This window comes from Macaca fascicularis, chromosome 2, assembly GCF_037993035.2.
Source record: "Macaca fascicularis isolate 582-1 chromosome 2, T2T-MFA8v1.1".
Taxonomy (NCBI): Eukaryota; Metazoa; Chordata; class Mammalia; order Primates; family Cercopithecidae; genus Macaca; species Macaca fascicularis.
In genome coordinates, this window is record NC_088376.1 from 140,571,216 (window position 1) to 140,598,693 (window position 27,478).

Below are 27,478 nucleotides of genomic sequence, written 5' to 3' on the forward strand. Positions count from 1 at the left end.
ATTGAATTTAATCAGGAACTATCTAAATGTCTCACTAACCAACGAAAATTTAAGCAAGGCAAATGTAACAAAGGAAAATGGGGAGCAAAGCAGGCAAACGGTACCAGATTATGCATGAGTACGAGAGAGAAAACTTTAATGTTTGAAGCCATTTACTATATTCCTGGATTAGTCTAGCAAAGCCTAAATAATTCTGATTAATGCAGCCTCCCAACACACGATATAGTCTGCAATGAAAATGGCCCAACATATATACTTTAATTTCTGTACAATGTACTTGTTCTGTACAATGTCCCTTGTTTTAGTGATTCTGTGTTAGTAAACGATCCTAGATTGAGTTTGCTTCAACCACATTGACTGTTGAAGCTCAAGTTCTGTTTATTGTATAATTGGAGAACTATATCATACAACTTCTGCCATCAATGTGAGATCATCTAATAGTCAAACTAGAAAGAGTAAACTCATAGAACACCATAAGTAAAATGTACCCCAGATAACATCCAGACCAAATCTCATTTTGTAGTGCAGGAAACTTAGGCGCAGAAATGCTTGGTTAAAAGTGGTACAGATTCACACAAAACCAAAGTCTTGATGTTCAGCATGCAGGAGAGAACATACTTTTCCAGTTTTTTTTCTCCCTCAAAGATGGGACAAGGGTGACCTTAATCGCACCAAAGAAGTGGATATTTAGTTGTATTCGAAAGAAACAGAGAATGGAATTCTCATGCTTTGAAAACAGAAAGCAAATATGTATTATCTCACTTATTCCCCTTTATCTGAAGTAGATACATTCCCCCTGGAGTAGGAAAGAGTGTGATTTCTTCATGCTACACGGAATGGTGTAGAATTTAAAACTTACGAATTATTTCTGGAATTTTCCACTTAATATTTTTTGGAATGTGGCTGACTGCAGTAACAAACTCCAGAAAGCAAACCATAGATAAGAGGGGACTACTGTTTATGAACTCTAAAAAACTGAACTCATAGAAGTAGTAAAATGATGGTTACTGAGGTTGAGGGTTGAAAGGGGGAGGGAATGCGGAGTTGTTCATCAAAAGGTACAAAGTTTCACGTATACACAAGAGGAATAGGTTTTGAGATCTATTGCGTAGCGAGGCGACTATAATCAATATTAATGTATATTTCAAAATAAGAGTCAATTTTCAATGTCTAACCACAAAATAGAGGTGAGGTGATATGTTAATTAGCTCAGTTTAATCATTTCCGATTTTTACATATATCAAAATATCACATTTTACTTATAAGTGTATACAATTATGATTTATCAATTAAAATAATAACAAACAAGCTGGGTGTGGTGGCTCATGCCTGTAATTCCAGCACTTTGGGAGGCTGAGGTGGACAGATCATGAGGTCAAGAGATCCAGACCATCCTGGTTGACACGGTGAAACCCCATCTCTACTAAAAATACAAAAACAAAATTAGCCAGGTGTGGTGGTGGGTGCCTGTAGTCCCAGCTACTTGCGACACTGAGGCAGTAGAATGGTGTGAATCCGGGAGTCAGAGCTTGCAGTGAGCTGAAATCGTGCCACTGCACTCCAGCCTGGGCGACAGAGCGAGACTCCATCTCAAAAAAACAAAAACAAAACAAAACATAAAGGAGTCCTCACTTCATGATAATAATGACAGCTTATATATTCAGAGCATATATTGTGTCTGGAATTAGTGGCTTCTTCGTCTTGCTGACTACAAGAATGAAGCTGCGGACCCTCGCGGTGAGTGTTACAGTTCATAAAGATGGTAGCCCGGAGTTTGTTCCTTTAGATGCTCAAATGTGTCCGCAGTTTCTTCCTTCTGGTGGGTTTGTGGTCTCACTGACTTCAGGAATGAGACTCTTGATCTCCTTGGTGAGTGTTACAGCTCTTAAAGATGGTGTGGACCCAAAGAGTGAGCAGCAGCAACATTTATTATAAAGAGTGAAAGAACAAAGCTTGCACAGTGTGGAAAGGTACTGCGGTTGCCACTGACTGGCTTGGGCAGCCTGCTTTTATTCCCTTATCTGGCCCCACCCACATCCTGCTGATTGGTGTATTTTACAGAGAGCTGATAGGTCCATTTTACAGAGCGCTGATTGGACTGTTTTGACAGGGTGCTGATTGGTGCATTAAAGGTATGCTAGACACAGGTGCTGAACTAGACACAGAGTGCTGATTGGTGCATTTACAATCCTCTAGCTCGACATAAAGGTTCTCCAAGTCCTCACTAGATTAGCTAGACACTGAGCACTGATTGGTGCATTTACAAACCTTGAGCTATATACAGAGTGCTGATTGGTGCGTTTACAATCCTGTAGCTAGACAGAGTGCTAGACAGTAAAGTTCTCCAAGTCCCCACTAGGTTAGCTGGATATAGAGTACCAATTGGTCTATTTACAAACCTTGAGCTAGACACAGGGTGCTGATTGGTGTATTTACAATCCCTTAGCTAGACATAAAGGTTCTCCAAGTCCCCACTAGACCCAGGAGCCCAGCTGGTTTCACCTGGTGGATCCTGCAGCAGGGCTGCTGGTGGAGTTGCCTGCCATTCCCGTGCTGTGCACCTGTACTCCTCAGCCCCTGGGCAGTTGATGGAACCGGGTGGTGCAGCACTCCTTGGGGAGGCTCAGGCCATGCAGGAGCCCACGGCCAAGGCAGGGGCTGGGACATGGCAGGCTGCAGGTCCTGAGCCCTGCCCTGTGGGAAGGTGGCTGAGGCCCTGCGAGAATTCAAGCTAGGTGCATGCTGGCCGGCAATGCTGGGGGACCCAACGCAACCTCCGCAGCTGCTGGCCCGGATGCTAAGCCCCTCACTGGGCCTGTGAGTGCAGAGTGCAGACCTGGTTCCCACCTACGCCTCTCCCTCCACACCTCCCTGCAAGCAGAGGGAGCCAGCTCTGGCCTTGGCCAGCCCAGAGAGGGGCTCCTACAGTGCAATGGCGAGCCAAAGGTCTCCTCAAGTGCGGCCAGAGTGGATGCTGAGGCCGAGGAGGCACCAAGAGTGAGGGCTGCTAGCATGTTGTCACCTTTCAATATGATATACTAGGCATATAAGGATTAATCCTAATCGTTATAAACACATTTTCTTACAATGTAACCTAAGGCGGGTTCCAACATCTCATAACATCTCTTCATCTTGTTGATTAAAAAACCTGAATTTCAGAGTGGTTACATAAGCTTCCCAGTATCTCAGTGTAAATCTGTGGCACAGTTGGGATTCCCCTTCAATTCTATCTTGACTCCAGGGTCAGAATTCATAATCACTTCTCATATTGCTACAGTTGACTAAAACCTGAATATTTTGGGCTGGGCACGATGGCTCATGCCTGTAATCCCAGAACTTTGGGAGGTTGAGGCAGGTGGATCACCTGAGGTCAGGAGTTTGATACCAGCCTGGCCAACATGGTGAAACCCCATCTCTACTAAAAGTAGAAAAATTAGCTGGGCGTGGGTGGCAGGCATCTGTAATCCCAGCTACTCAGGAGGCTGAGGCAGGAGAATCGCTTGAACCCGGGAGGCAGAGGTTGCAGCGAGCCGAGATGGTGCCACTGCACTCCAGCCTGGGTGGCAAGAGCGAGACTCCATCTCAAAAAATACCCCACAAAAACAAAAAAAACCCAAAAACCTGAATATTTTGAACCTGAAGTGCAAGGAGTTACATAAATAGGCTTCAAGAAATGCAGCCACCAGAGTGATGTCAGAGCAACTAGTTGTAGTGAAGTACTAATAGGGACTTTGTGTATGAGAATCTGATATTAGCAGGAGACAGTTGTGCTGTAGTGCTTTCAGCTGGTATTGCAGAAAACAAAAATCACACTTGGCTGTAAGGAAGCTGTTGATTGCTTACACGGGTTTCTGTGGCATGTCAGCTCTCCCTGCCACCTACTCTCTTCCTTATCAAAGAGCCAGGAGTTCCAAGTGAGGTGAGAATCCCACTTGACAAGCAGGCATAAACCATTTGAGGAAAATACAAATTAAAAGGCTCCAAGACAGAAATAGAAGCATTAGCAGCAGGAAGTGTCTTGGGGATACATTGTGTCAGATTACATCCAGGAGTTGGGAGAATAAGTGAGTCATAGCCTCCCAGTGGATAAGCCCTGCTGTGTCAGTAGCCGGGCAGCCTCAGAAGCTGTATTAGCTATTTAAAGTTGCCAGAACTGCTGTGAATGCCCCAAAGCTAGCATCTGCTTAGTAACAACCTTGAATTATGCGCAGTATGCCTATTTCTCAAGTAGCTTCAGCATTTCTCCTAACTTCTGACCTATGTCAAAGCATTGTGATAGAATTTTGTTCGTGTTTAAGGACAGGAATACAGAAATGTAAAGAATTAGGTTTTGTTCAAGATCACCTAGCGAGTCAATCAATGAGCTAAAATTACAGTGTTGATCTCAAGGAACTTTTGGTCTGTATAAAAATATGGAACATAAATATGCTGTCATTGCACACGTTTGATCAATGTCTTGGCCAAGAAATCTCAGTTGTCAGAAACAGAAACTCTCTTAATTTAGTCCAAACAAGAATTTAGTTTATTGGAAGGATACAAGGAATCTCATATAACTTACAGCTATGAATTACAGCTTTGTTCAGGTCAGGAGCAAAGGTTACCTTTCTGTATTTCTGGGACCTATTTCAGGGACCCTGTGGGCAATTAGCATTCTCTCTTCTTCCCCAACCCCCTCCTGCACCCTCCTCCAACCCCTGAAGGTATTTTCTTTTATCTTTGCAGTTTCTTCTTTCTACATTAGTATATATTCAGTTGATACTGGCCATCCCAGCTCTGGACTAACATGACCCACTGGATTGGGTCTCTGTATCCTAACCAGAAATTCCACAATGAGAAAAATCTCCTGCTCCAGTTTTTAGTACAAAGAAAAACCAGGAGCTCCTAAAAGAAAGAGTTGCATTCTTGTCAGACAACCCAAAGGTTTTTTAAAATACATTCAGGAAATTGCCACCAATGCTCAATTGTGTTCTAATTCAAATTGCAGCAGGGGCAGGGTTTATCCCTGTTTAGTATATAACAATTAACATCTGGAAGCCACTTCCTTCCTGCCTTCTAGACCTCCCCTCAGTTGTTGCCTGGGTGCTTTTTACCTTGATTGGCTGGGTGTTTCCCAACTGCTAATCCTGTACCAAAGAAAATCCAATACAGGTATCAGTGTTTCCATTTCTTGTTGCTCATGTCATTTCTAGCTATTGGTGGGGAGAACAGTTGTTACTGGAAAGGGGTCCCAATCCAGACTGTGAGAGAGAGTTCTTGGATCTCACGTAAGAAAGAGTTCAAGAAGAGTCCATAAAGTGAAAGCAATTTTATTAAGAAAGTAAAGGAATAAAAGAATGGCTACTCCATAGGCAGAGCAGTGGCATGGGTAGCTGGTTGCCCATTTTTATGGTTATTTCTTGATTATATTTTAAACAAGGGGTGGATTATTCATGAGTTTTCCAGTAAAGGGATGGTCAATTCCTGGAACTGAGGGTCCCTCCCCTTTTTAGACTACATAGGGTAACTTCCTGATGTTGCCATGGCATCTGTAAACTGTCATGGTGCTGGTGGGAGTGTCTTTTAGCATGTTAATGCATTATAATTAGCATATGATGAGCAGTGAGGACAACCAAAGGTCACTGTCTTCACTATCTTGGTTTTGGTGGATTTCAGCCAGCTTCTTCACTGCAATCTGTTTTATCAGCAAAGTATTTATGACCTGTATCTTGTGCCAACCTCCTATCTCATCCTGTGACTAAGAAAGCCTAACCTCCTGGGAATGCAGCCGAGTAGATCTCAGCCTTATTTTACCCAGCCCCTTTTCAAGACGGAGTTGCTCTTGTTCAAACACCTGTGACACAGTTACTTTGTTTTTTCAGCTCTGGTCAGGAACTTATTGCAGGCAAAGTGCTTTACAGCTTAAAAAGTCAGGGATAAGGGAATAGATGCTGTCTTTGGCTTTGGACTTTTTCACAATATCTAGCTTCTTAACTAAGCAGAATAAATTTTTATAAGAGACATTTAGATACTGTTAAAGACTAGCACATTTTTACTAGAAATTCCAGGACTGTCAACACAATAAGATTTATGCAGATTAGATGGTATGGTGCTTATTACTACAACTTGATAACTAGACCAGTACTTCTCAAAGTTAAAGTGGTTACAGATCACTTAGGAATCTTGTTACAAATGCAGATTCTGCCCTAGGAAGCCTGTATGGTACCTGAGATTTTGCATTTCTAACCAAGACCTAGGTGATCCTGATGCTGGTGACCCACAGACCATACATAAGTAGCTATGATGTTAAGATACTGTTTTCATATCCAGAATCACTGTACTTTTCAGAATAGAAATTAATAGTCTACCTTCTTATTTCAGACCTGAACAAAATGAACTTCAGTTTAGGTGGGTTACTTGCTTAAGGACAATATAGTTTGTAACAGTGTTGGAATTAAAAGCTAAATTCTGTTGATTGTATTATACCAACTTAAGGGACTAATATTTGTTATGTTGATTCCATGCTGTTTTGTTCACTTAACTGAAAATTACTGCATACATAGCCTTAATTCACTATCGCTGTCTAGTTTTCAGCTCTAGTAGGTATTGTAAACATAAACATACACAGAAACACAGATTTATCTATTTTCCAGCCAAGCTTTTGCAAAGCAAAATCCAGGCTGCAGAGAGATTGTTGATTGATACTAAAATTTTGACAGCTGAGAGTATATTTTCAGCAACAAGATGAGTAACTTGGGCTAAAGGGAATAAATGAGAATAAAACTTAGATTTATTAAGGACCTTTCCAGTGAGCAGTCTGTGTCCTTTCTCAATGCAAAAATAAATAGTGTCCAATTCCAACTATATGATCCTGCAACACGTAATTTAGCTTCGATTAACTGCTATAAATTGCTATCATCTTCTTAATCCTGTATTTGGTATCATGCTTTAATGCCTATAAATTTAAATACTGGGGTACTGAATGAATTTCCAAAATAATACTCTGCAGAATACATCATATTTCATTTAGAAGTTTTTAAAATAACTGCAGTTACTGTCTTTTATGTAATAAAATATATGAATTCTACACATATTGTTTGGTTTTATAAACCTATGCAGCAGCATCAGTGGATTGGGAACATCCGTGTACCCCTATGTGACATTTTACTTAGTTTGGGTGAGGGAAAGTCAACTGCACCAAAATCATTTCTTTTGATTTCTAACAATTTCTTCTAGCCTTATCTATAGGATACTTGACAAAAAAAAAAAAGGGATACAATATTTCTATCTATTTAAGATGTGTATCACAGTCCACTTAACAGTTTGAGGAATGTCTTGGTAGTTTCTGTGACCTTCAGTAACCTTTCCATTTTGAGCCTCAATTTTTGCAACTACAACATGCAGACAGTAACACCTACCTTGCAGGATAATAGGGATGAAATGACAGCATATTTAAAAGCACTTAACCAGTGCTTGGCATATGAAGAACTCAGCAAATATTCTTTTCTTCTTATTTCCTGAAGCATTTAATATCTTTAGGATTAAGCTATAGCAAAATGAGAATTCTCTTTACTTACCTCTGGCACCTAGAATGCTCTTGGGTGACTGGAATAAGTTTTAATTGTAATCAAAACGGAACAATTAATAGTGTAAACTTGCTGAGGGAAAAATAAGGAGGATATGCTCTCCAGAACCAATTAAAAATGATTTTAGATGATTTCCTATTTCATATTCCCCACACCATTGCTTTTCCTATTACCATGTATAAGTGAAAATTAATGGTAAATAATGGCAACACAAATCAGCACTAAAGTGCAAAGTCATTTTTCATCAAGCAGCTAAAATGGTATTATTAGTGTCAATTTATCGGTTATATATAATGAACTACAATACTGGAGTTTTGTAGAAATTATTTTTTATTCCCAATATAGTACTTGATCAAGGAGACTAAGTTCCTTTTATAAAATACCAGAGGATGTCATAAATGAAGAAATATGGCTAGTCCGATGCAGGGTGTGTATTCAGGAGCAGGAGGTTTTCTCTCTCACAATTACGTGAGCCTCTACAGTGTACTTTTTCCTGGCCTCCAGTTGCGGTTAGGTGCTACTGGTGGATTTATGAGTATGTCATAGTTATATCAAATATTTTAATCATTCTGAGCCTTTTCACCTCATCCAAGTAAAACAATTATCTTCTCCAAATGAAGTATTGTAAATATTTATTTGCAGATTTTAATCAACCTATGACAGCCCTCTCATGTAATAAAATGGTAACTTTGTAAGATTTGATACATCTGCACCATTTAATTAGCTGGATCTGAGTTTACAGGTAGAGTCAATTGAGTTTTTACAGATGGGCTTATTATCTGATTGGAGAGAACTGCACACAGCTATGTAATTATTACAACGTTTAATGCACAACATTATATATGTAGTGTATAATACTCCAATGTTCATTTAGGAGTTCTTCTCTGGAATTGGTGTTGTATCTGTTATAAACAATTGTAGTTTCTGATAGAAGTTATATAAACATGGAGAGATTTTTATTGGTATGATTTAAGACAAATCATTTTCTACCTTAAGACTGAGTCAAATCCAAACTCGCATGTGCTTAACTGAAATCATGTATATATGATTTTGTTTTGTTTTGTTTTTGAGATGGAGTCTCCCTCTGTCGCCCAGGCTGGAGTGCAGTGGCGCGATCTTCCGCTCACTGTGAGCTCCGCCTCCCGGGTTCACGCCATTCTTCTGCCTCAGCCTCCCGAGTAGCTGGGACTATAGGCGCCCACCACCACGCCCGGCTAATTTTTTGTATTTTTAGTAGAGACAGGGTTTCATCATGTTAGCCAGGATGGTCTTTATCTCCTGATCTCGTGATCCGACCGCCTTGGCCTCCCAAAGTCCTGGGATTATGGTCGTGAGCCACCGTGCCCGGCCGTATATATGATTGTTTATTCACCAGTTCCTTCACTTGCTAAACAGATATTTTGGAGTTTCTACCAAATTCTAAGTATTGTGCAGTATACTGTTAAGCACAGCCTTGTTTCAAAGGAAGTAATAGTCAAAGCAGAGTGAAAACCAGATGAACAGATTATTCATCTTAATCTACAGATTTAGAAGGAAAAACTACCACGCATTATATGCCAGATCTTCTTATAAGCACTTTTACATATTTTATATCATATGAACAGATTATGACTATTTATTGTGATAAGACCTGTGTTATTTGAAGCATGAAGTAAATGGAAAACGTCACAGAAAAGGTGACATTGGAACAGGATGGTAAAGAGTAAGTAGGAGATTGCAAGAGAAATCTATTCTATTTGAGAACTTCTAAACAGAAGGTCAGTTTGAGCATAAATTAATGATTAATTTTTATTCCCTTAGTTTTAGCAGTAAAACAATATTTTACTGTTCAGTTTAAAAATGTTTCTGGAATCCTTAGGGTTTTCCTTTTGCTCCCCCCACCCCTTAAACAATTCTATTTCATCTTTCAGTGAACTGGAAATACTGAAAAAAAAAATAATTTTGTCCATATTTCCATCTTCTATAATATGTTTGCCCAATGAAATATGAACACAATATTGCTTAATACTAAAAACTGGCTGTATTAGTCAATTTTAATGCTGCTATAAAGAACTTCCTGAGACTGGGTAATTTATAAAGGAAAGAAGTGTAATTAACTCACAGTTCAGCATGGCTGGGGAGGCCTCAGGAAACTTAAAATCATGCAGGAAGGCTAAGGGGAAGCAAGGAACTTTCTTCACAAGGCAGCAGGAAGGAGAAGTCCCAAGAAGAGGGGGAAGAGCCCCTTATAAAACCATTAGATCTCGTGAAAACTCTCTGAGTATCCGGAGAACAGTGTGGGAAAACCACCTTCGTGATTCAGCTACCTTCACCTGGTTTCTCCCTTGACACATGTGGATAATGGGGATTACGATTCACGATGAGATTTAGGTGGGGACACAAATCCTTACCATATCACTGGGATTTAAAAAATTTCTAAATGCTCCATGTTTACCTGTCTGAAAGACTGGTGTGGGGTTCAGGATTTCCTCTAGTGTAATGAGTCAGAATACTGATTGTTATAAATGTTCACTGTGGCTCTGTTGTGGGTATTGCACAATGTGTTGTTGCTTTTCTTAAGCAGTTCATACAGTAAGGAAGTGACTTGTATCATGGTCATGATACAAATTGTATTAGACAATACATGATGAAATGCTAAATCCTTGAAGAAGGAGAGATTCTTTTTTAATCTTAATAGCATTTTCTTTGTATCTCCTTCCTAGAACCTAACTTTATGTGTGTATCTGTATTAATGTCACCCACCTTGGTTGGCAACTCACTGAGAACAAGGACTTTTGTATTAATACAGTTGTTCTAACTCAGTGGTTTTCAACCAGGGGCAATTTTGTCCCTCAGGAGATATTTGGTAGTGTCTGGAGACATTTTTAGTTGTCAAGATGGGAGGATAGGTGCTATTTGTAACCAGTGAGTAGCTGCCAGGTATGCTGCTAAGCATCCTACAATGCAGAAGATAGCCTGTACAAGAAAGAATCATCTGGCCAAAGATGTCAAGTGTCAAGGTTAAGAAACCCGGCTCTGTACTATATCCTGGGGTCATTCTGTGACTTGGGCATTGTTAGCTCATACATTCAGCCCCCATTAAAAAGGAGAAATTGATTACCTAATATGCTTATCCAACTGTATTGGAATAACAGCTGAGTAATTAGGCTAGAAATTACATGCTCTGCTGCTATAAAAAAATTTTCCTTTTATAAAATAAAAATATTTTCTACATAAAAAAGCTGAAGAAATAACTTCTCTTGTACTATTGTGTGGCTGTAGCGTTAGTGACTTCATTCAGTATGTAGACATTGAGCAGTGAGCTTATTGATAGGCCCTGCAAATCTGTCAGGGAGCAGGATAGACACATTGTTCTCATTAGCTCTGTAATTCCACACGATCTGAGACAGACGTGAAACAAATAATTACATAAATGCATATTAAAATTTTAATATAGATAAGTGATTTATGGTCAGCAGAAACACAGGAACTATAGAAAGACCTGAGTTGGAGGGGTCTAGTAAAAGTTCCATTTAAGTAGAAAAAAGGATGCGTTAAGAGTTGTGCAGATTGAGTAAGCATTCCAGGGAGTGGGACCACCATAGGCATGAGCTTAGTGCATTCAAAAAACTGTAAAGAACCATGTATGACTAAGTGCAGCAGTTAAGGAGAGTGGCTTGAGAATCATCAGGCAGGGCCCAGATCTATCAGAGGTCCCTATATTCCATGTAAAGGATTTCTAACTTTATTCTAAAAACAAGAGAAGGAGGTTATCACAGCTCTGGGAAGATGGTGGCCATGGTGCTGGCAGCCGGGTTGTGCCCTGTGCAGAGCCATGGCGGCCATGGGGCTGCACAGTGCACACACATCTGAGGAGCTGTATGTGTGACTGGTGGGAATGAAATGACCAAGGCCCAGCGGGCAATTCCTGGGGGTGTAGCCCCAACCATCTTCTGCGGGATCCTGGACCATCGCCTCCCAGCCTACATTCTTCTATATAGGGACTAGCAGTATCTTGTGTTCCCTGATGTGGCTCGTTAGGCTCCTGTGCACTTTCTGGTCATTCCTAAGAAGCCCATTCTTCAGATTAACCAGGCTGAAGAAGAGGACAGCAGCTTCTTGGACACCTACTCCTTGTGTCTAAGAAGATAGCAAAGGCTGAGGGCCTAGGACATGGATACCGACTTGTGATTAATGATGAGAAGCTGGGTGAACAATCTGTAAATTACCCGCACATTCACTGACTTGGAAGCTGATAGCTCCAGTGGCTTCCAGCTTTAACCTTTGAACTGACCAAGGACCCTAGACCTGGGTGCTTGGATGGGGAAGAGAAAAACAGAAGCTGTGATGTTAACAAAACTGCTATCTCCCAAAAAACAATCAGTCAGTCAATACATGCAGAAATAATGAAAACAGGAGAAGACTTTTAAGAAGGAGAATAACTATAAGATTCCCACATAAAGCCTAAATAAAGCAGTTGAAGAACATTATATACTGTTTCTTTTTTCTTCATATTTTCTTATTTTTCATGTATCTGCTGAGACAGTAGTCCAGGTTTCTACAGGAGGATGTTATGATCCACCAATTGGATGGAATTACTATAGGTGTCTATATGTGAACCAATCAAAACCTGGCTGAATCTTTTATGTGGTAAAATGTCAAAGTGTCTTCATTCAGCACCTCTCCATTAGTAAGCCAAGTTTTTAGTCACCTTGTGGCAAAATATTTTTCTTTGTTACTAAAGAAAATAAACTAGTATTTTTCAAATGTCTCCTATGTAATGGGACGGAAGTAACATTCATTGGTTGTTTACCAAGTGCCAGGACTAAGCTAAGGCTGTCATCTCTATTCTTCCTCTAAAGCAGGTGTTATTTTTCATAAAGATTAGAAAACCAGGTCTCAGAAATTCTAAAATGCCCTACTAGGTTAAGACTACAATTAGTAATTGGTAAACATGCTGTTAGAATTAATCTTTCTGACTCCCAAGCCTGCAACTTTTCTCTCTGCAACATAGAGGAGATAGCTCATTCATATGTCTCATTTTAAAGCTCTATAACAACCATGTGAGGCAGACATTATTATTCACCTATTTTATATGTGTAGAATCTCTATCTAGGGCATTAGTTAGTAATTCCTGGGAGATGCAATTTAGATGGAGACCTACCTGACTCTGAAAACTGTCTTCTTTTCACTGCACTCTGATACTGTCTCCAAAAATTACCAAAGTCTAACATCTTTCCTCCTTTTATAGACTTTCACAAAGATAGAGAATAACTGGTCAGCATCCTCTTCAAAGTGGCTTTCTGTATAGTTTAAAGTCATCTTCAAGGTGGTATTGATAGCAAGCTTCATAAAGCATGGACTGTAGTAATTCTGCCAAAGACTGAAACAATAAATAGTAAGGTAACACATAATCTATAGCCTTAATGTAGGTGATTTCCTACAAATAGAAAACAAAGAATGCCTATTGCATATTTCCAGTTATATGATCTCTTCTTAACAATCATTGAAGAATAGAATATTTATAACAGACTAGGCAACTTTATGTTTCAGCCATCTAAGAGCTAGAGCTTTGCCTGGATGTAGTGCTATAATATTTCAATATGACTCCTTAACCTTGTCTAGTTGGGGGCTTGGTTTGGGGTGGGCAACATGGTATATTTCAATTAAATTAACTTTGGAAATCGTACAGTGCTGGATTTGAACTCTGGTGCTAAAACCAGCTGGCAGTACAACTTTAACCCTCCTATTAGCGCGGAGACATTTTTTATTAAATGGAAATAATATTTATCTCAGAGTTATTGTCCCAATATTTATAAGGTGCCTAGCACAGTGTTAGATAGAAATTCATTAAATTGGAAAGTTCCAACATAATCATAATCAGTTACTGCACTTGCTGTTTTTATTCTATGTTGTGTTTTCTATTTCCAAGGACCACTAAGGGTTGGCACAGCAGGGAGAAAGGGGTCCTACTGGAATCTTTGAAAATGTTTACAATAGAATTTCCTTTAACAAACCTCTCAAATGTTAGCTGAGGTTAGATCATTTCAAAAGAACCTTCTGGCATTTGTTGACAATAGAGCCATACTAGATCTCTTTTAATCTAGTTGAGTCCCTGGAAGACAGTTAAATAGTTATAATGCAGGCCTTGCATATGAAACAAAGTCAATGCATACTCTATTGCACTGTGTTTGAGAAATTACAAGTAAAAGGAAAAAAAAAATATGCCAAATGTGGCCCAATGAATCTTGGTTTCCTGGTAATTGAAAGCACCTATTAGTGATTCCAACAAAGTTAAGGGAAAAAATTCTATTGTTACTTTTTTAAAAAGAGATACCTCTCTATGGTGAATCTAGGCCATTGCCATGACAATATGAAGTCTTGTCATTTCTTTATTTTACTTTTCTCACTGAAATATACTGTTTTCATAGTCCACGTGATAATATTAATAAAAGTGCAATTTGACTTTGTATTGGAGACATTTTTCAAAGCATTTATTTATCCATTGGGGATAAGGAAGTTACAATACAATATTTTATATTTCGTGTGTATTTCACCTGGTAACTTAAGCATGTTTCTAAATTTTCAATTTTGAAAACTCCTACAGTTGTTCTTTGGTTTAATTTTTTTTTTTTTATGATGACAGAAAAGACTGCAATAGGATTTGAAGCCCTTGTAATAAGTACAGGTAATAATGTATCCGTGATCTCTTTTCTTCTCCTCAATGCCAAGTTACCTTACTTGGTTCAGCCTGGCATTTTCTTTGATCTGCACTCTCCGAGTAGTTCCTAGGTTTAATCTGCCTGAAACACAGCGTCTCTCGGTCCCTCATGTGGGCAAAAGTCATCCCCATTCTCTGGAGTAATGAGTTTGATCTTGACATTCAGCATGCTTCATGATTTGTCCTCAACTTGACTTTCTAATTTCTGAATGAACATGTTTCCCATTACTTTCCAGGCCCAGTCAAATTAATCTTAATGATGTTGAATTACACTGAACACAAATTTATCTTTCCAAACTCTATTCTACCCAGTCAATAATAAAGGAATAAAGAATTGGGGAAATGCAAAGAGAGAAAAAGTGGGAGAAAGAGACAATAGAATGTACATGTATTTCTTTCTCACGTTCCACTGGTGATCCTTTTTGCCAGGGTGAGGCAGAGATGAGATGTGAGATTCCCTTCTCCAAGTTCCCATCTGCCTCTTTTGTGTGAATATCTTATAATTCTCAGTGTGATTCTAGAGTAAAAAAAAAAATATATATATATATATATTTATATATATATATATATATATATATACACCATGTAGTCCCTAAACACAGATCAAAAGTCATCCACATATACTGTTGAATTTAAAAACAGTGACCTAGTTCAGTGCCAAGAAAAAAATAAAACAAAACATAAACACAAAACACAGAAATATGTCTATGTTGAACTTGATGAAAAGAGGGTAAAATGTTTTATTTTTGTTTTTGGTTCTTCCTCAAATACAGTTTTCCTAGTCGACAAAATTATATTAATAATGGTGCAATTTAACTTTGCGTTGGAGACATTTTTGAAAGCATTTATTTATCCTTTGGGGGTAAGGAAGTTACATTATAATATTTTATCCATACCCAACATGGCAACTCCATAATGAATTTGGGTAATTTTTATTACATGATATTTTCAACTTGTTCATTGAACTTTAGCTCTCAACTATACTGCTTTCTCTACTGCCAGCCTACCAATGTTCGGAAAGCCTCTTCATTTCTTGGTTATTTCAATTTCCAAAAAGTGAATTTATACAGGTAGAAAAAGGTACATTTTCACATGTTTTAATTAACTCAGAATCCAGGAAGCTAAATTCATCAAATAATATTGTCAGTTTCATACAAGTAAAGTATTTTTATAAGTGATCCACAAAATATTAAACATCAGGACCTAAATTCTGGGATTCTGACTTAAAACTTATGCCCATTTTCATTCATGATAATTATTGTCTAATTACAATTTTCCTCTTTGTTAAAAAATAAAAGTAAGTGGAACAAAATCTACCTTGACACTGTTCATATCTCTCAAACCTGGGATTCAAAGTCCATTTCTTTCAGAGATTTTATTGTAAGCATTATCTTATTGACTGTTCGCATAACTTTAAGAGCTAAAGAATACCATGTTTAGTATGTTGCACTCAAAACAGTTTTAACTAAAAATATTCATGCTTGGTTACAGTTTGTAGAAACCCAAAATATTAAGGATATATGTACTTTGTGGGATGATCCTCTGATTTAATATATGTGGTCTCTTGAATCTCCCTATACTGAACCTTCATTTTCTAATATTTATTGTGCAGTTCTGTCTCTGTGGTGTGTGTGTATGTATGTGTATGAGTACAGAAATGGTATATAATAAAGAGCAGTTTCTAGCATAAAAACAAAATGAAAAAAGTACACAAATTTACAGAAAACACACTGATCTACAGAAGAAAAAAATGCTAGACCTGTAAAAGCAAACTATTATTCTTGGGAAAAGCTTATCAAATGAGACTTGCAATATATATAAGTTGCTTTTCCAGATTTTATTTTTAAAATACAAAGGCAAATTACTAGTGCTATATTTGTAAGATTAAACTGCCTACTCCCCATCAGATTTTTGGGTTATTTACATGAAATGAAAAACACAACCTCCCCTTGAAAATACAAAAATCTTAATTATAGTTACGGTGTACAGTGGATAAGTGAAGTTAGAATATCTTTCTACCGATGGAAAAATGTCACTTGACTTTGAACTGAGTCTTTTCCTTTCCTTTTTTTTTTTTTTTTTTGAGACAAAGTTTTGGTCTTGTTGCCCAGGCTGGAGTGCAGTGGCACAATCTCAGCTCACTGCAACCTCTGCCTCCCAGATTCAAGTGATTCTCCTCCCTCAGGCTCCCGAGTAGCTGGGACTGCAGACACATACCACCACACCCAGCTAATTTTTGTAATTTTAGTAGAGACAGGGGTTTCCCCATGTTGGCCAGGTTGGTCTCGAACTCCTGACCTCAGGCGATCCACCTGCCTCGGCCTCCCAAAGTGCTGGGATTACAGGCATGAGCCATTGCACCCGGCATCTTTTTAACACAGGGAGATAATCCATTGAAACGATTTTTCTCTGTAACTCCTAAAAACATTCAGACTATTTCAGTCTTTAACCATTTGGCCCTACTGAGTGTCATTAGATTGGCCTCAGGATCCATAAGTACTATTAATTTTCTGTTGAGCTTACCTCTAGATTTATTTAAGCGTGAACCTTCTCAATGGTTCACTGTAGCTTTACAATTCAACAATTTATCCAAATACAGTTAGAATGCTTCTTTTTTTTAACCTCCATTTTGAGGCTTCTCTTTCATCTGTGCTTTCATTAGTCTGAGTTTGTATGTGGATGTGTCTAGCCATTTACGTAGGTCAATTGGACTCAAAACCCGTCTTTTACTTGAACCTGCCGTTCTCTACCTATTCTGTCTGCAAGTTCTCCTGCTATTTATTTTGACACCCTACAAATTTATAGGGTTAATAGACTACTAATTCCAAAGCAGTTCTAAATCAGCAGATTATTGAGTCTGTTCTCTCAGATCTATGAATACCTATTAGGGATGGTATTTGAGATAAAAATATGAATAAACTGGACCCTTCACGTTTTCTTAAATAATAAAAAGTAACTGAACAGAAGTGCAAGACTATAAAATCTCTGACTGCATTAGGAGATCACTATTGTAGTGTTCAAGTATATAGTTGTGACTACAAAGCAAGAAAATAAGTTTTCTTCTCTGGTTAACTTATAGCCATGCCTCAAGCATTATAAAGAAGTGAAGAGGAAAATAATAATGTAAAATTGAATGGTGAATTAAACTTTTGTTGTGTGGGCCGGGCGCGGTGGCTCAAGCCTGTAATCCCAGCACTTTGGGAGGCCGAGACGGGCGGATCACGAGGTCAGGAGATCGAGACCATCCTGGCTGACACGGTGAAACCCCGTCTCTACTAAAAAAAAATACAAAAACTTAGCCGGGCGAGGTGGCGGGCGCCTGTAGTCCCAGCTACTCGGGAGGCTGAGGCAGGAGAATGGCGTAAACCCGGGAGGCGGAGCTTGCAGTGAGCTGAGATCCGGCCAGTGCACTCCAGCCTGGGCGACAGAGCGAGACTCCGTCTCAAAAAAAAAAAAAAAAAAAAAAAAAAATTAATAAACTTTTGTTGTGTGTTGAGCTAATCCTAAGGCTAAAGTACAGAAACATGTCAATAAGAAATGTGATTTTTTTTTTTTTTTGAGATGGAATCTCACTCTGTTGCCCAGGCTGGAGTGCAGTGGCAAGGTCTCAGCTCACTGCAACCTCCACCTCCTGGGTTCAAGCGATTCTCTTGTCTCAGCTGAGATTACAGGCACCTGCCACTATGCCTGGTTAATTTTTTCTATTTTTAGTAGAGACAGAGTTTAACCATGTTGGCCGGGCTGGTCTTGAACTCCTGACCTCGTGATCCGCTCACCTCAACCTCCCAAAGTGCTGGGATTACAGGCATGAGCCATCACGCTCAGCCCCAAAATTGTGATTTTTATTGATTATAAAACCTAGGCATTGTCCCTGTTTTTGAGTTTTGGAAAGCTAACATTTTAAACTCCTGTTCACAAAACAGGTGAAAGTGGGACTTTGCCCTCTCATTGTGCTAATCATATTACTATCCTTGGTCTTGTATCAATTTTAAAAAAATCATAGCCATTATTATTTTGCAGCCTATATTATTTCTTCTAAGTATTAAATGACAGATACTCATATGAAGAGCAAGAAGCTCTCCAAGGAAGCCTCAGCTGTACAAAGATGAGCAAGAGGTTGCAGCAATTAGGAAAGTTGCCAGAAATCAAAATTTTCCTAACTTTAGGGAGAATAGGATGCCCCCCATTACACATAATGACTTTATCCTCAGAATTTGAGCCCATGCAGCAGAATGTCCAGGTTCTCTTAGAAACCAGATGCTTCCTTCCTCCTGCTTGGAAATTAGAAATATATTTACATTGTCAAGAAAGGGTAAGGTTCTTTTATGAAGTAGAGCCCTACCTTGCCTCTAATTGTAGAAATTACAAAACTTGTCAGAAAGTTAAAAAAAGAAAAGAAATAGTAACAATTACATTGATTTAGAACCAGCTTCCTTTCTTTTATCCACACTGATGGAGTAGTGTTTTAATTATTTCTCCTAAGTAAAATGATGCTTCCCTCGAGAATGTCTGGGCCTATTTTTAGTTACTATCCTTTTGATATACAGTTGTCCATATTGATAGTCTGTTTTTACCATTAATTTTCCACAGAACCTCTGAACTGATTGATAGTGCAGCAACACAGCCTTGCCAACAAAGTGCCCAGCCCTGGTTAATTGAGTCCTTACACCACTTTTGGTTTCAAAATTTGGGGAAAAATATGATTTTGCTTTCACATTCTCTCTGCTCTCTTTAATACACACAACTGAATTCACAGCCCGAGGCCAGCAGAGAGCTTAGTTATCCTTAGTTATCCACATCTAAAGACCCCATGTCACAAAATTTATTTCTGATATTTAATATCTTTAAAAGCACTTAAGACCAGTGTTAGCCATTCTGTAGTATGATTGAATCAAAATGAAAAAAGCTCAGTAATGATATTATGTTGAAGAGAAATGTTTTGTAACTGTCATACTTTGGTTTTCCTGAAATCATAAAATGGTCATGAAAACGACTTACAAAAAAACTGGGTTAGAGTGTACCGGAGTACCATAGTCAAGTATAATGACATCCAGAAGAATGAAATGAGCATGGGTAGAGGAGGGAGAGGTGACAGAGTAATGAATTGCCCCCTACTGATTTTGTTCCTGTTTGATCTGACAACATTGGAATGATAGCTGCTTAATGAGACAATTTGATTCAAACGATTTGCATATTTTTCATCAGAGAAAGTGACTTGTAGTTTATGGAATGAGTCTCTTATTTTAAATATGGTGCTAATTTCAAGTAAAGGCATCCTCTGATATTTTGTGTAAGTGAATGTGTTACTTATTGTTAACCAGTATTGATGAATTTTTATTATAGATCCAAAAAATGATAAAATTTTAGAGAATTATCCCAATTTTTCTCAAGCAGGAGGTGAATATACACAAATTTTTCAGATTACATGGTGCACCCCCCCAACTCCCTCTTTTGGTGGAAGATTAGGCATGCAGTTTTCAAGACCCAATCAATCTATTGATAGTGTTAAGTTTCACTACCCTCTACCTGAAAAGCGTGATTTAAAAACACCAAACTAAGTATAGGAAAGTTGTTGCATTGCTTGGCAATTTCATAATTTCAGGTTTATATCGAGTGAGAATTAAAATGCAAAGGTCTTTACTTGTTTTGGGGTGTAATTTGATATGGAAGTAGGAGAATGTGGAGAACGGTTGCTGATCGTATATCCCAGATGCTGCATTTGTGGGAGAATGGATTGATACCCAGAGGTTCCTTCTAACATAGTTCATCTAGCCAGCCAGAAATTTAAGTTAACCTCGATATCCCCTGAGGTTAGGTTCCCACTGCACTTGGAGTAAAGACTAGCATTCTTTTTGTCGCTCACACATGCCAGTGTGCCATTCAATTCTTTCTTTTGTAGCACTTATTCAAGGTACTTACTGCCTTTTTAAAGTTTGCTCATATGTCACCTTTCAATACAATTTACCCTTAACACCCTATTTAAAATTATAAGCCCCAACTGCAGTGTTCTGGCTCACTTTTGCCCTTCGCTTTTTCCTTTTTTCCTCCAGCATTTATCCGTGCATCTCTCTCAGCATCTTAGAATATGATCTCGAAGAGCACCTGATTTTGTCCATATTGTTCAAAGATGTAACTCAAATGTTTATAATAGTGTTTTGTACATAGTAGGCTCTCAGTATAACATTTGTTGAATGAGTGGTTGTTTTTGTATTTTTTTTTTATTATTTATTTTTTGTTCCTCCACTAGATTCGTGTTCAGGATTATGTCCCCAGTGCCTTTCACTTATTTTTCATATAATATATATTTTTGGATGAATGAATGAATCAAGAAAAAAGTTCTGGAATAATTTTAATATTTACCTGTCTGTTAAAATTTTCTCACTAGACCTGTTAGAAACTCAAAGCTAAACTGATGCTGATGTGATTTCTATTTAATAATTTCCTCCGGCAGGCAATAATTGGGAAACATGCTAAATAATCAGTGCATGTAGTTGTAGTATTTACAATACAGCAGTTGTCCAAGTTCTGTGAGTATACAAACATATTTTCAGTAGATGATTCAAAACCAGCATCTGATTACTTTGTGCTGTTTGGCTTAGAAACAATTTCATCTCATTTAAATAAACAATCATCATATTTTTCATATAAATGATGTTATAAGCTCTGTTAATAAGGGCTTATGTTATTGCTTAGAATAGGAAAGTTGCATAAATATGATCATTCTCACAATAATCTTTTGTTACATCCTGTGAAGGGGGTAATGACAAGCACTTGCAGTAGTTTTATTTATTTATTTATTCATTTTTATTGAGGACATATGCTTCAGAGGTTTAAAACTTAAAAGATTGAAGCAGTATTATAAAGGAGACATAAATGGCTTTTAATGCTTGCTGAAAGCAGATAACCTTAAAGACTTATGAGCATTATGGCTAGAAATATGTGATAAAATGTAAAATCCAAGGGCAATAAAATATAAATATTTCTAATTTGTATATTCTTCCTTGTTTAATATAGGATGTGACACATTCAGTGCTACAAGATGATTGTCTATGCCCATATAGGAAGTATACACATTCTTCCAAAACTATAAATCAGGGACATAGTTGAAATTTGCACCAGGTTCCAATCCCTAATGTCATCTGAAAAGTGTGAATTTATAAAGGAAAGCAATGTTTCCAAGTAAATTCATTGTCTTTTGGGGCTGGCTAGCTGGCTTTTAGAGCCTGACAGGAATGTTTTTATTTCTTCAGCTCTAGAAAAGGAAAAGAGGAAGGTGGTTGTAGAAAAACCAATTGAGTGAGAGTCAGAAGATGTGGGATCTAGTGTCAGGTAGGCTGTAATAAATTGTTTGACTTAGGCCAGCTGTGGTGGCTAACACCTATAATTTCAGCACTTTGGGAGGCTGAGGTGGGCGGATCACTGGAGGCCAGTTTGAGACCAGCTCGGCCAACATGGTGAAATCCCATCTCTACTAAAATTACAAAAACTAGCCAGGCATGGTGGCGTGCACCTGTAGTCTCAGTTACTTGGGAGGCTGAGGCACAAGAATCACTTGAACCTGGAAGGCTGATGTTGCAGTGACCCGAGATCTCACCACTGCACCCCAGCCTAGGTGACAGAGTAAGACTCTGTCTCAAAAATCATAATACAATAAAATAAATAGATTGACCTGAAAAGGGCTTTGTTTCTAATCCCCACGGGGTTCCCAAAACTTTTTAAGGTAGGGAAGAAGACTGGGGTTAGACCAATTAATCTCAAAGATTCATCCAGTAATTAGAGATTCAGTGATGACTGTTGTTCTTTAGTTAACCTCAGAAAATCTGTAAGGTAGGCCCCACATGGGTTAAGCACAGTTGCACTCCTTGGGTAGGAGGAGGTAGTGGCTGTTTGAAGACCTAGAGATTAATGAAATAATTACTCTGCCTGCACCTCTTTTCTCATCCCTAGAAGGGAGCACTGCTCTTCTGTACTTCCCAGGAATGCTGTGAATCAAGTATGTACAACTGTTTTTTTTTAACACCGAGAGCCAAGGTAATAATTAGAAAGTATGGATGTCACACTTATTTTATAAACACTCTTTAAATGAATACGTTAGTGTTTGCTTGATATTGTGAAGCAAGCTGTAGTTCTGGTTTACTCTTCTCCCCACCTAAGAATCTAGTTTTTAGCATTAGGCAAATGCTTCTGGTACAAGCATGTATTAAAATTTAAAACCTCTTAATGGGTTTTAAATAGGATCTTGATGTTTGGCAGAAGTATCAATAATATTGGTGCCTAAAACAAATATTAAGTTGTGATTTTAAAGCTTTTATAGCCATATTTGGACAGATACATTCCATGCAGATATGGTATGTGGAAGCATTTTAAGGAATTTCAGTTCTAGAAAAGCTCTTTAAAGGTCAACCTAATTAAGGCAACGTTTTTGAGCCAGTATAAAGTAGATACAATTATTGGAAATTTATTTCAACAGCACAGAGTGGCATTTCACTTACAGTTTAAACTTTTTATGGTTAATTTGGAAAGCAAAAATGATATTTTTGGGGGTTCCTGATCTCTGACTGAAATGACATTTTAATCAATAATAATGATTTCTTTGTTACGATTAGGAGAACATTTGTTCTCTGGGATACATGGTAGGAATATTTAGCAGCTCTATTTTAGAACCCCTAAAGAAAAGGGTTTTTTTGTAATGCAAGTGCTGTTCTAACTCAGTAAAGGAAATGGGCTTCTCATGTAGAAGGTGATATTCACGGACATTTATTTACCACTGTCTATCCATAGATTGTGAAATGAATTGGCTTGTGTGGAAAATACAGAATTACCTATCCCTGGATCCCAGACAGAGTTTTGGATAGTACAGGTTGTCTCTGCAAGGAAGGTCACCCAGCTCCCTTAAAATCATTCTATAGGGAAGTTCACCTCCATGCTTCTTCATGCAGTTTAACTTTAATACCTAAAAAGAAGAGTTGTTCTTTTCCCTTGATGTCACATCGTCTGTCTATATTAAGAGTTTAACTTAAAAATGTTACCCATTTCATTAGATTGCTTGAGAATGATCTGTAACTACCCAGTATACTTCACAGAGTAGGTCCTCAGAAGTCCATTTCATTTTCACATAAACTAAAAATCTCCAGTGGTGTCGTTCACTTGTCTTTCATCTATGTGTGAAGTAGGGACATCATGCATTCCTGATGGACCTCACTAATATGGCAAGACTTATTTGAAAAAAAGAAAAAGAAAGGCTATGCTTCTAATGAGAAATAATTATTGGAAGCAATAAAATATTTATATTCCAGTCATTAAACACATTGACCACGAGGAAATTAAAAAGTCTTGAATTCCAAAACTATCATAAATACAGAAAATATAAATGAATGTTTAAATTTTCATTTAATGATGAAATGAAAGGAAGATCATATTCTTTACCCTCAGCAATACTAATCAAGTGTCAGTGGTTGAAATAGTGATCAAATAAATGAGAAAAAGCTTAATGATTTTCCCAAAATGTTAGACCTATATTTAGATATAATTTACCATTTTGTACCATAATCTATTACTTATTTTAGCAAAGTCCCAATCCATTGATTATGTTGCATTGTGTCATACACTTCAAAAAAATGGAAAGTCCATCTGACAATATACATATAATATAATATCTTAGAAAGTCATTGTAAAAATCTGCTTCAGTCAAAAAAGGTTTTATGCTTGCATATTAACTTTGAAATTAATCAACAAGTTGACAGTGGACAGTCTCTAGTATCTCTAAATATATGGCATGTCTTTGCCATAAAATAGCAATTGCTACCTTCAGATATTATTTGAGGCATTACTTTATCTTGTGGAGGGTATCTGTTAGAGAAGTTATTTCTAAACAAACTTTGGCTTTGCCAAAGTGTCATGCCGTTTCTATTTTCTTTGGTATGTCACAAGTCATCCCAACATTCCCCTCTCATTTCTTTCTTTTTCTTCTTTTTCTCCCTAAAACTGAAGGAGATGGATCATTTTGAAGATAGAAAAGATATTACAGTGGCCCTGTTTTCTAAGGGCCTTTCAATACTCCATAATATGACAGCCTAAGCTTCTCTAGCAGAAAAGGCCACCTGGGTACATCAGTTAAGTTACAGATCCTACTCTGCTTTCTCTGGCAATAGAGGAGGCAGGTGATTGCCTAAACACAAAGCTCCTGCCAATTTCTGAAAGGCACAGTGGCTGGAGCAAAATGCAACTCATCTTCCTAGGGGCCTGCCCTGTTCTGAACATCTCCAAACTGAAATGATTCTTCTTTTCTTTTTTTCTTTATCAGTCTTCAATCACTATTTTTATATCATAAAGTGTCACCAGGTTTATGTGCCTGTCCACATTTCATAAAGTTAGAGGACACATGATAAAAATCTAAGAATAGTGTCATAAATCATCCATGCCTCTGAATTGCTTGAAAATGTTAAATGCCTTGGTTTTGGTCCAGATGTTCAACTCACCCCTTTTATACCAGCCTGACATACATCAGTTGAAAGAAGAAAAAAAAAAAAGAGAGAGCAGCTGGTTCTGCAAACCCTCTGCTATTCTCTTTCAGCTTAATAGTTGGTATATTTTTCTTTCTTCTCTGACTTGGCTATTTATTGAAGCATAGACGGGTGCCCTACCTTACACAAAAGCTATTTCCTACTGCTTGTGAAAGAAAAAAATATGAGATAAACACTTACTATTCTGTTACAAGGTAACAATAGAGTGCTAATTACTGAGTAAAGTCATGTAGTCCCAGAAGTATGTTGAGAGATTCCACTATGAATTTGAAGACACCCATAACCCATGTATCAAGCAGAAAATGATTTTCTGTGCTGCACTTCCCCTTTAACAGTTTCTATTGAACTGTTTAATTAAATGGAATAATAATGATTATTCCCTGATCCAAATTAGGACACTTTTCTTGTTTAACGTTCCTAGTAAGTGCACAATAAATATTAGTGTTAACGGTGATGATGATGGTGTTGATGTATTTTATGGTAAGAACCAAGAATTATGGGAACGCACTAGGTGGATTACTTTCCCCTTTTGGGCAGGAGCAGTCAGGAAAGAATTCACAGAGGTGGTAATATTTGAAGTGGTCTTTAAAGTATCAGTATTTCTATATCACTAGGTGATTCTTGAGATAAAGGTAAGTGTTTCTGATACGTTAAGCGCAGTACACAGTTGTCACTGTTCGTAGGTTTTTCTACCTTGAGTATTTCCCAGTTCTCAATTTTCACATTCTGTTTGTTTCTGTATAATTTTGTGGAGTGGGGCTCTTGTATGTAAAAAAAAAAAAAAAAAAAAGTTCGGGTTAACATATAATATGCTCTACTATTTCCACTTTTGATATTTGCTTTCATTTGCTTTCTTCTTTCATGTTGGTTGTGTGCTGACCGTGCATTGACTCATTATCTATTGATGCGTACTTCTCATACAGTGTTAAGGCACCAGCTGAATTAACACAAAAAGAAAACGGCAGAGCTCGGCCGGGCGCGGTGACTCACGCCTGTAATCCTAGCACTTTGGGAGGCCGAGGCGGGTGGATCACGAAGTCAAAAGATGGAGACCATCCTGGCCAACATGGTGAAACCCCGTCTCTACTAAAAATACAAAAAGTAGCTGGGTGTGGTGGTGTGTGGCTCAAGAAAAAAAAAAAAAAGAAAGAAAGAAAAAGAAAAGGAGAGAGCTTTTTCATTCCAAGATTTTTTTTTTTTTTTTTTTTTTTTGAGATGGAGTCTCGCTCTGTTGTTGAGCATGATGGCATTATTAGTGTTTTCAGTAGCTCCTCTCCCTAATAGGAAGGAAGAAAATGGGTTGCATAGAACTCTCTTTAATATGAGTGCTGTCTTCAGCAGTGCTTCATTATACGAAGTATTAATAGAATGATTGGCCATACCTGCAAGCCTCAGTCATTTTCTCTAGCTTCCTCACCCACACACAGGTTGTTAAGTCACCAAGAGATGTGTTACCTCTGTGCTATGCCCTGTGAAAGCCTTCCTTTCTAGAGATGGGATATCTTCACAGGTAGGGTCAAATAGGTTTCATTGTCTTTGCACACTATCACACTAATTTAAGATTTGAGTTTCTTTAAAAAAAAACACACACAACTGTGTGAGAGAGAGAGCTCCTCTCAAGCCGAGAAGGTAAAACTGAAGATACCCAGAATATTTATAACATATGTTTGCATAAAGCAAGCTTGTCCAATCTGTGGCCTGTGGACCGCATTTGGCCAAGGATAGCTTTGAATGCAGCCCAGTATAAATTTGTAAACTTTCTTAAAACATGATTTTTTTTGTGATTGTTATTTTTTTAGCTCATCAGTTATTGTTAGTGTTAGTGTATTTTATGTGTGGCCCAAGACAATTCCTCTTTGTCCAGTGTGACTCAGGGAAGCCAAAAGATTGGACACTCCTGGATGAGGCATTTTTTAAAAGCCGATAAAATACCAATGTAAAAATTTATTTTTCCAAAAGAATGGATAAAAAGAAAGGCAAGCACTACCAACAGTTGTTGTCACCTCATGGTTTTTTCAGTTGTCTGTATGAAATGTAATAGTTACTTACTCTTGAAATATTTGGAATAATACAAACTAAGTGCCACATTGTGGTTTGAGGCTTGAGTTCTATGAGTATCCAATTCATTAATTTGGGTAGGAGAAATAGATGCAACAAATGGGCCCAACATACATTGGATCAACAAAATATAATTTATTTCTCAAGTTCGTAAAGACCCTAGGCGGTTTCACGTGCAGGGGAATGAGGGAGTCCTCTGATCCGCAGTTATTCGGGGATGCAGGCACTGCTGTTTCAACATGGGCCTTCACAGATTCTGGACATCACCATTCCATTCCTCAGGATTGGGGAAAGAACCCATAGCAGCTTGTGAGAGGTTTTATAGGACAGTCCTAGCTATGCCAACCTTATGTCCACTCACATTGGTTAGAAGTCAGTCCCATGGTGTTTTTTGGCCATGCACAGGGGACTGGGGAATATAGTCCAGCTTAGTGCCCTGGAAAACGGGAGAACGTGGACCTTAATGGACAGGTAGCAATCTCTGCTACTCTCATGCATTTATTTTTTATTCAACATATTTTGGGAGCAACCTATTTGTTAGACATTGTGCTAGGTGCTTGGTTTATCATTTCATTGGCCCACTGAACTCCCCATAGTACTTCAGGGAAACAGCTAATTAAGTTATGCCTTTCATG

General features: G+C 38.0%; 1 protein-coding gene across 8 annotated transcripts in view; it reads left to right on the forward strand.

The window, feature by feature from the left end:
• Window positions 1–27,478, forward strand: part of CNTN4 (contactin 4) — a 975,847-nt gene that overhangs the window by 257,707 nt on the left and 690,662 nt on the right. The window lies entirely within an intron of this gene.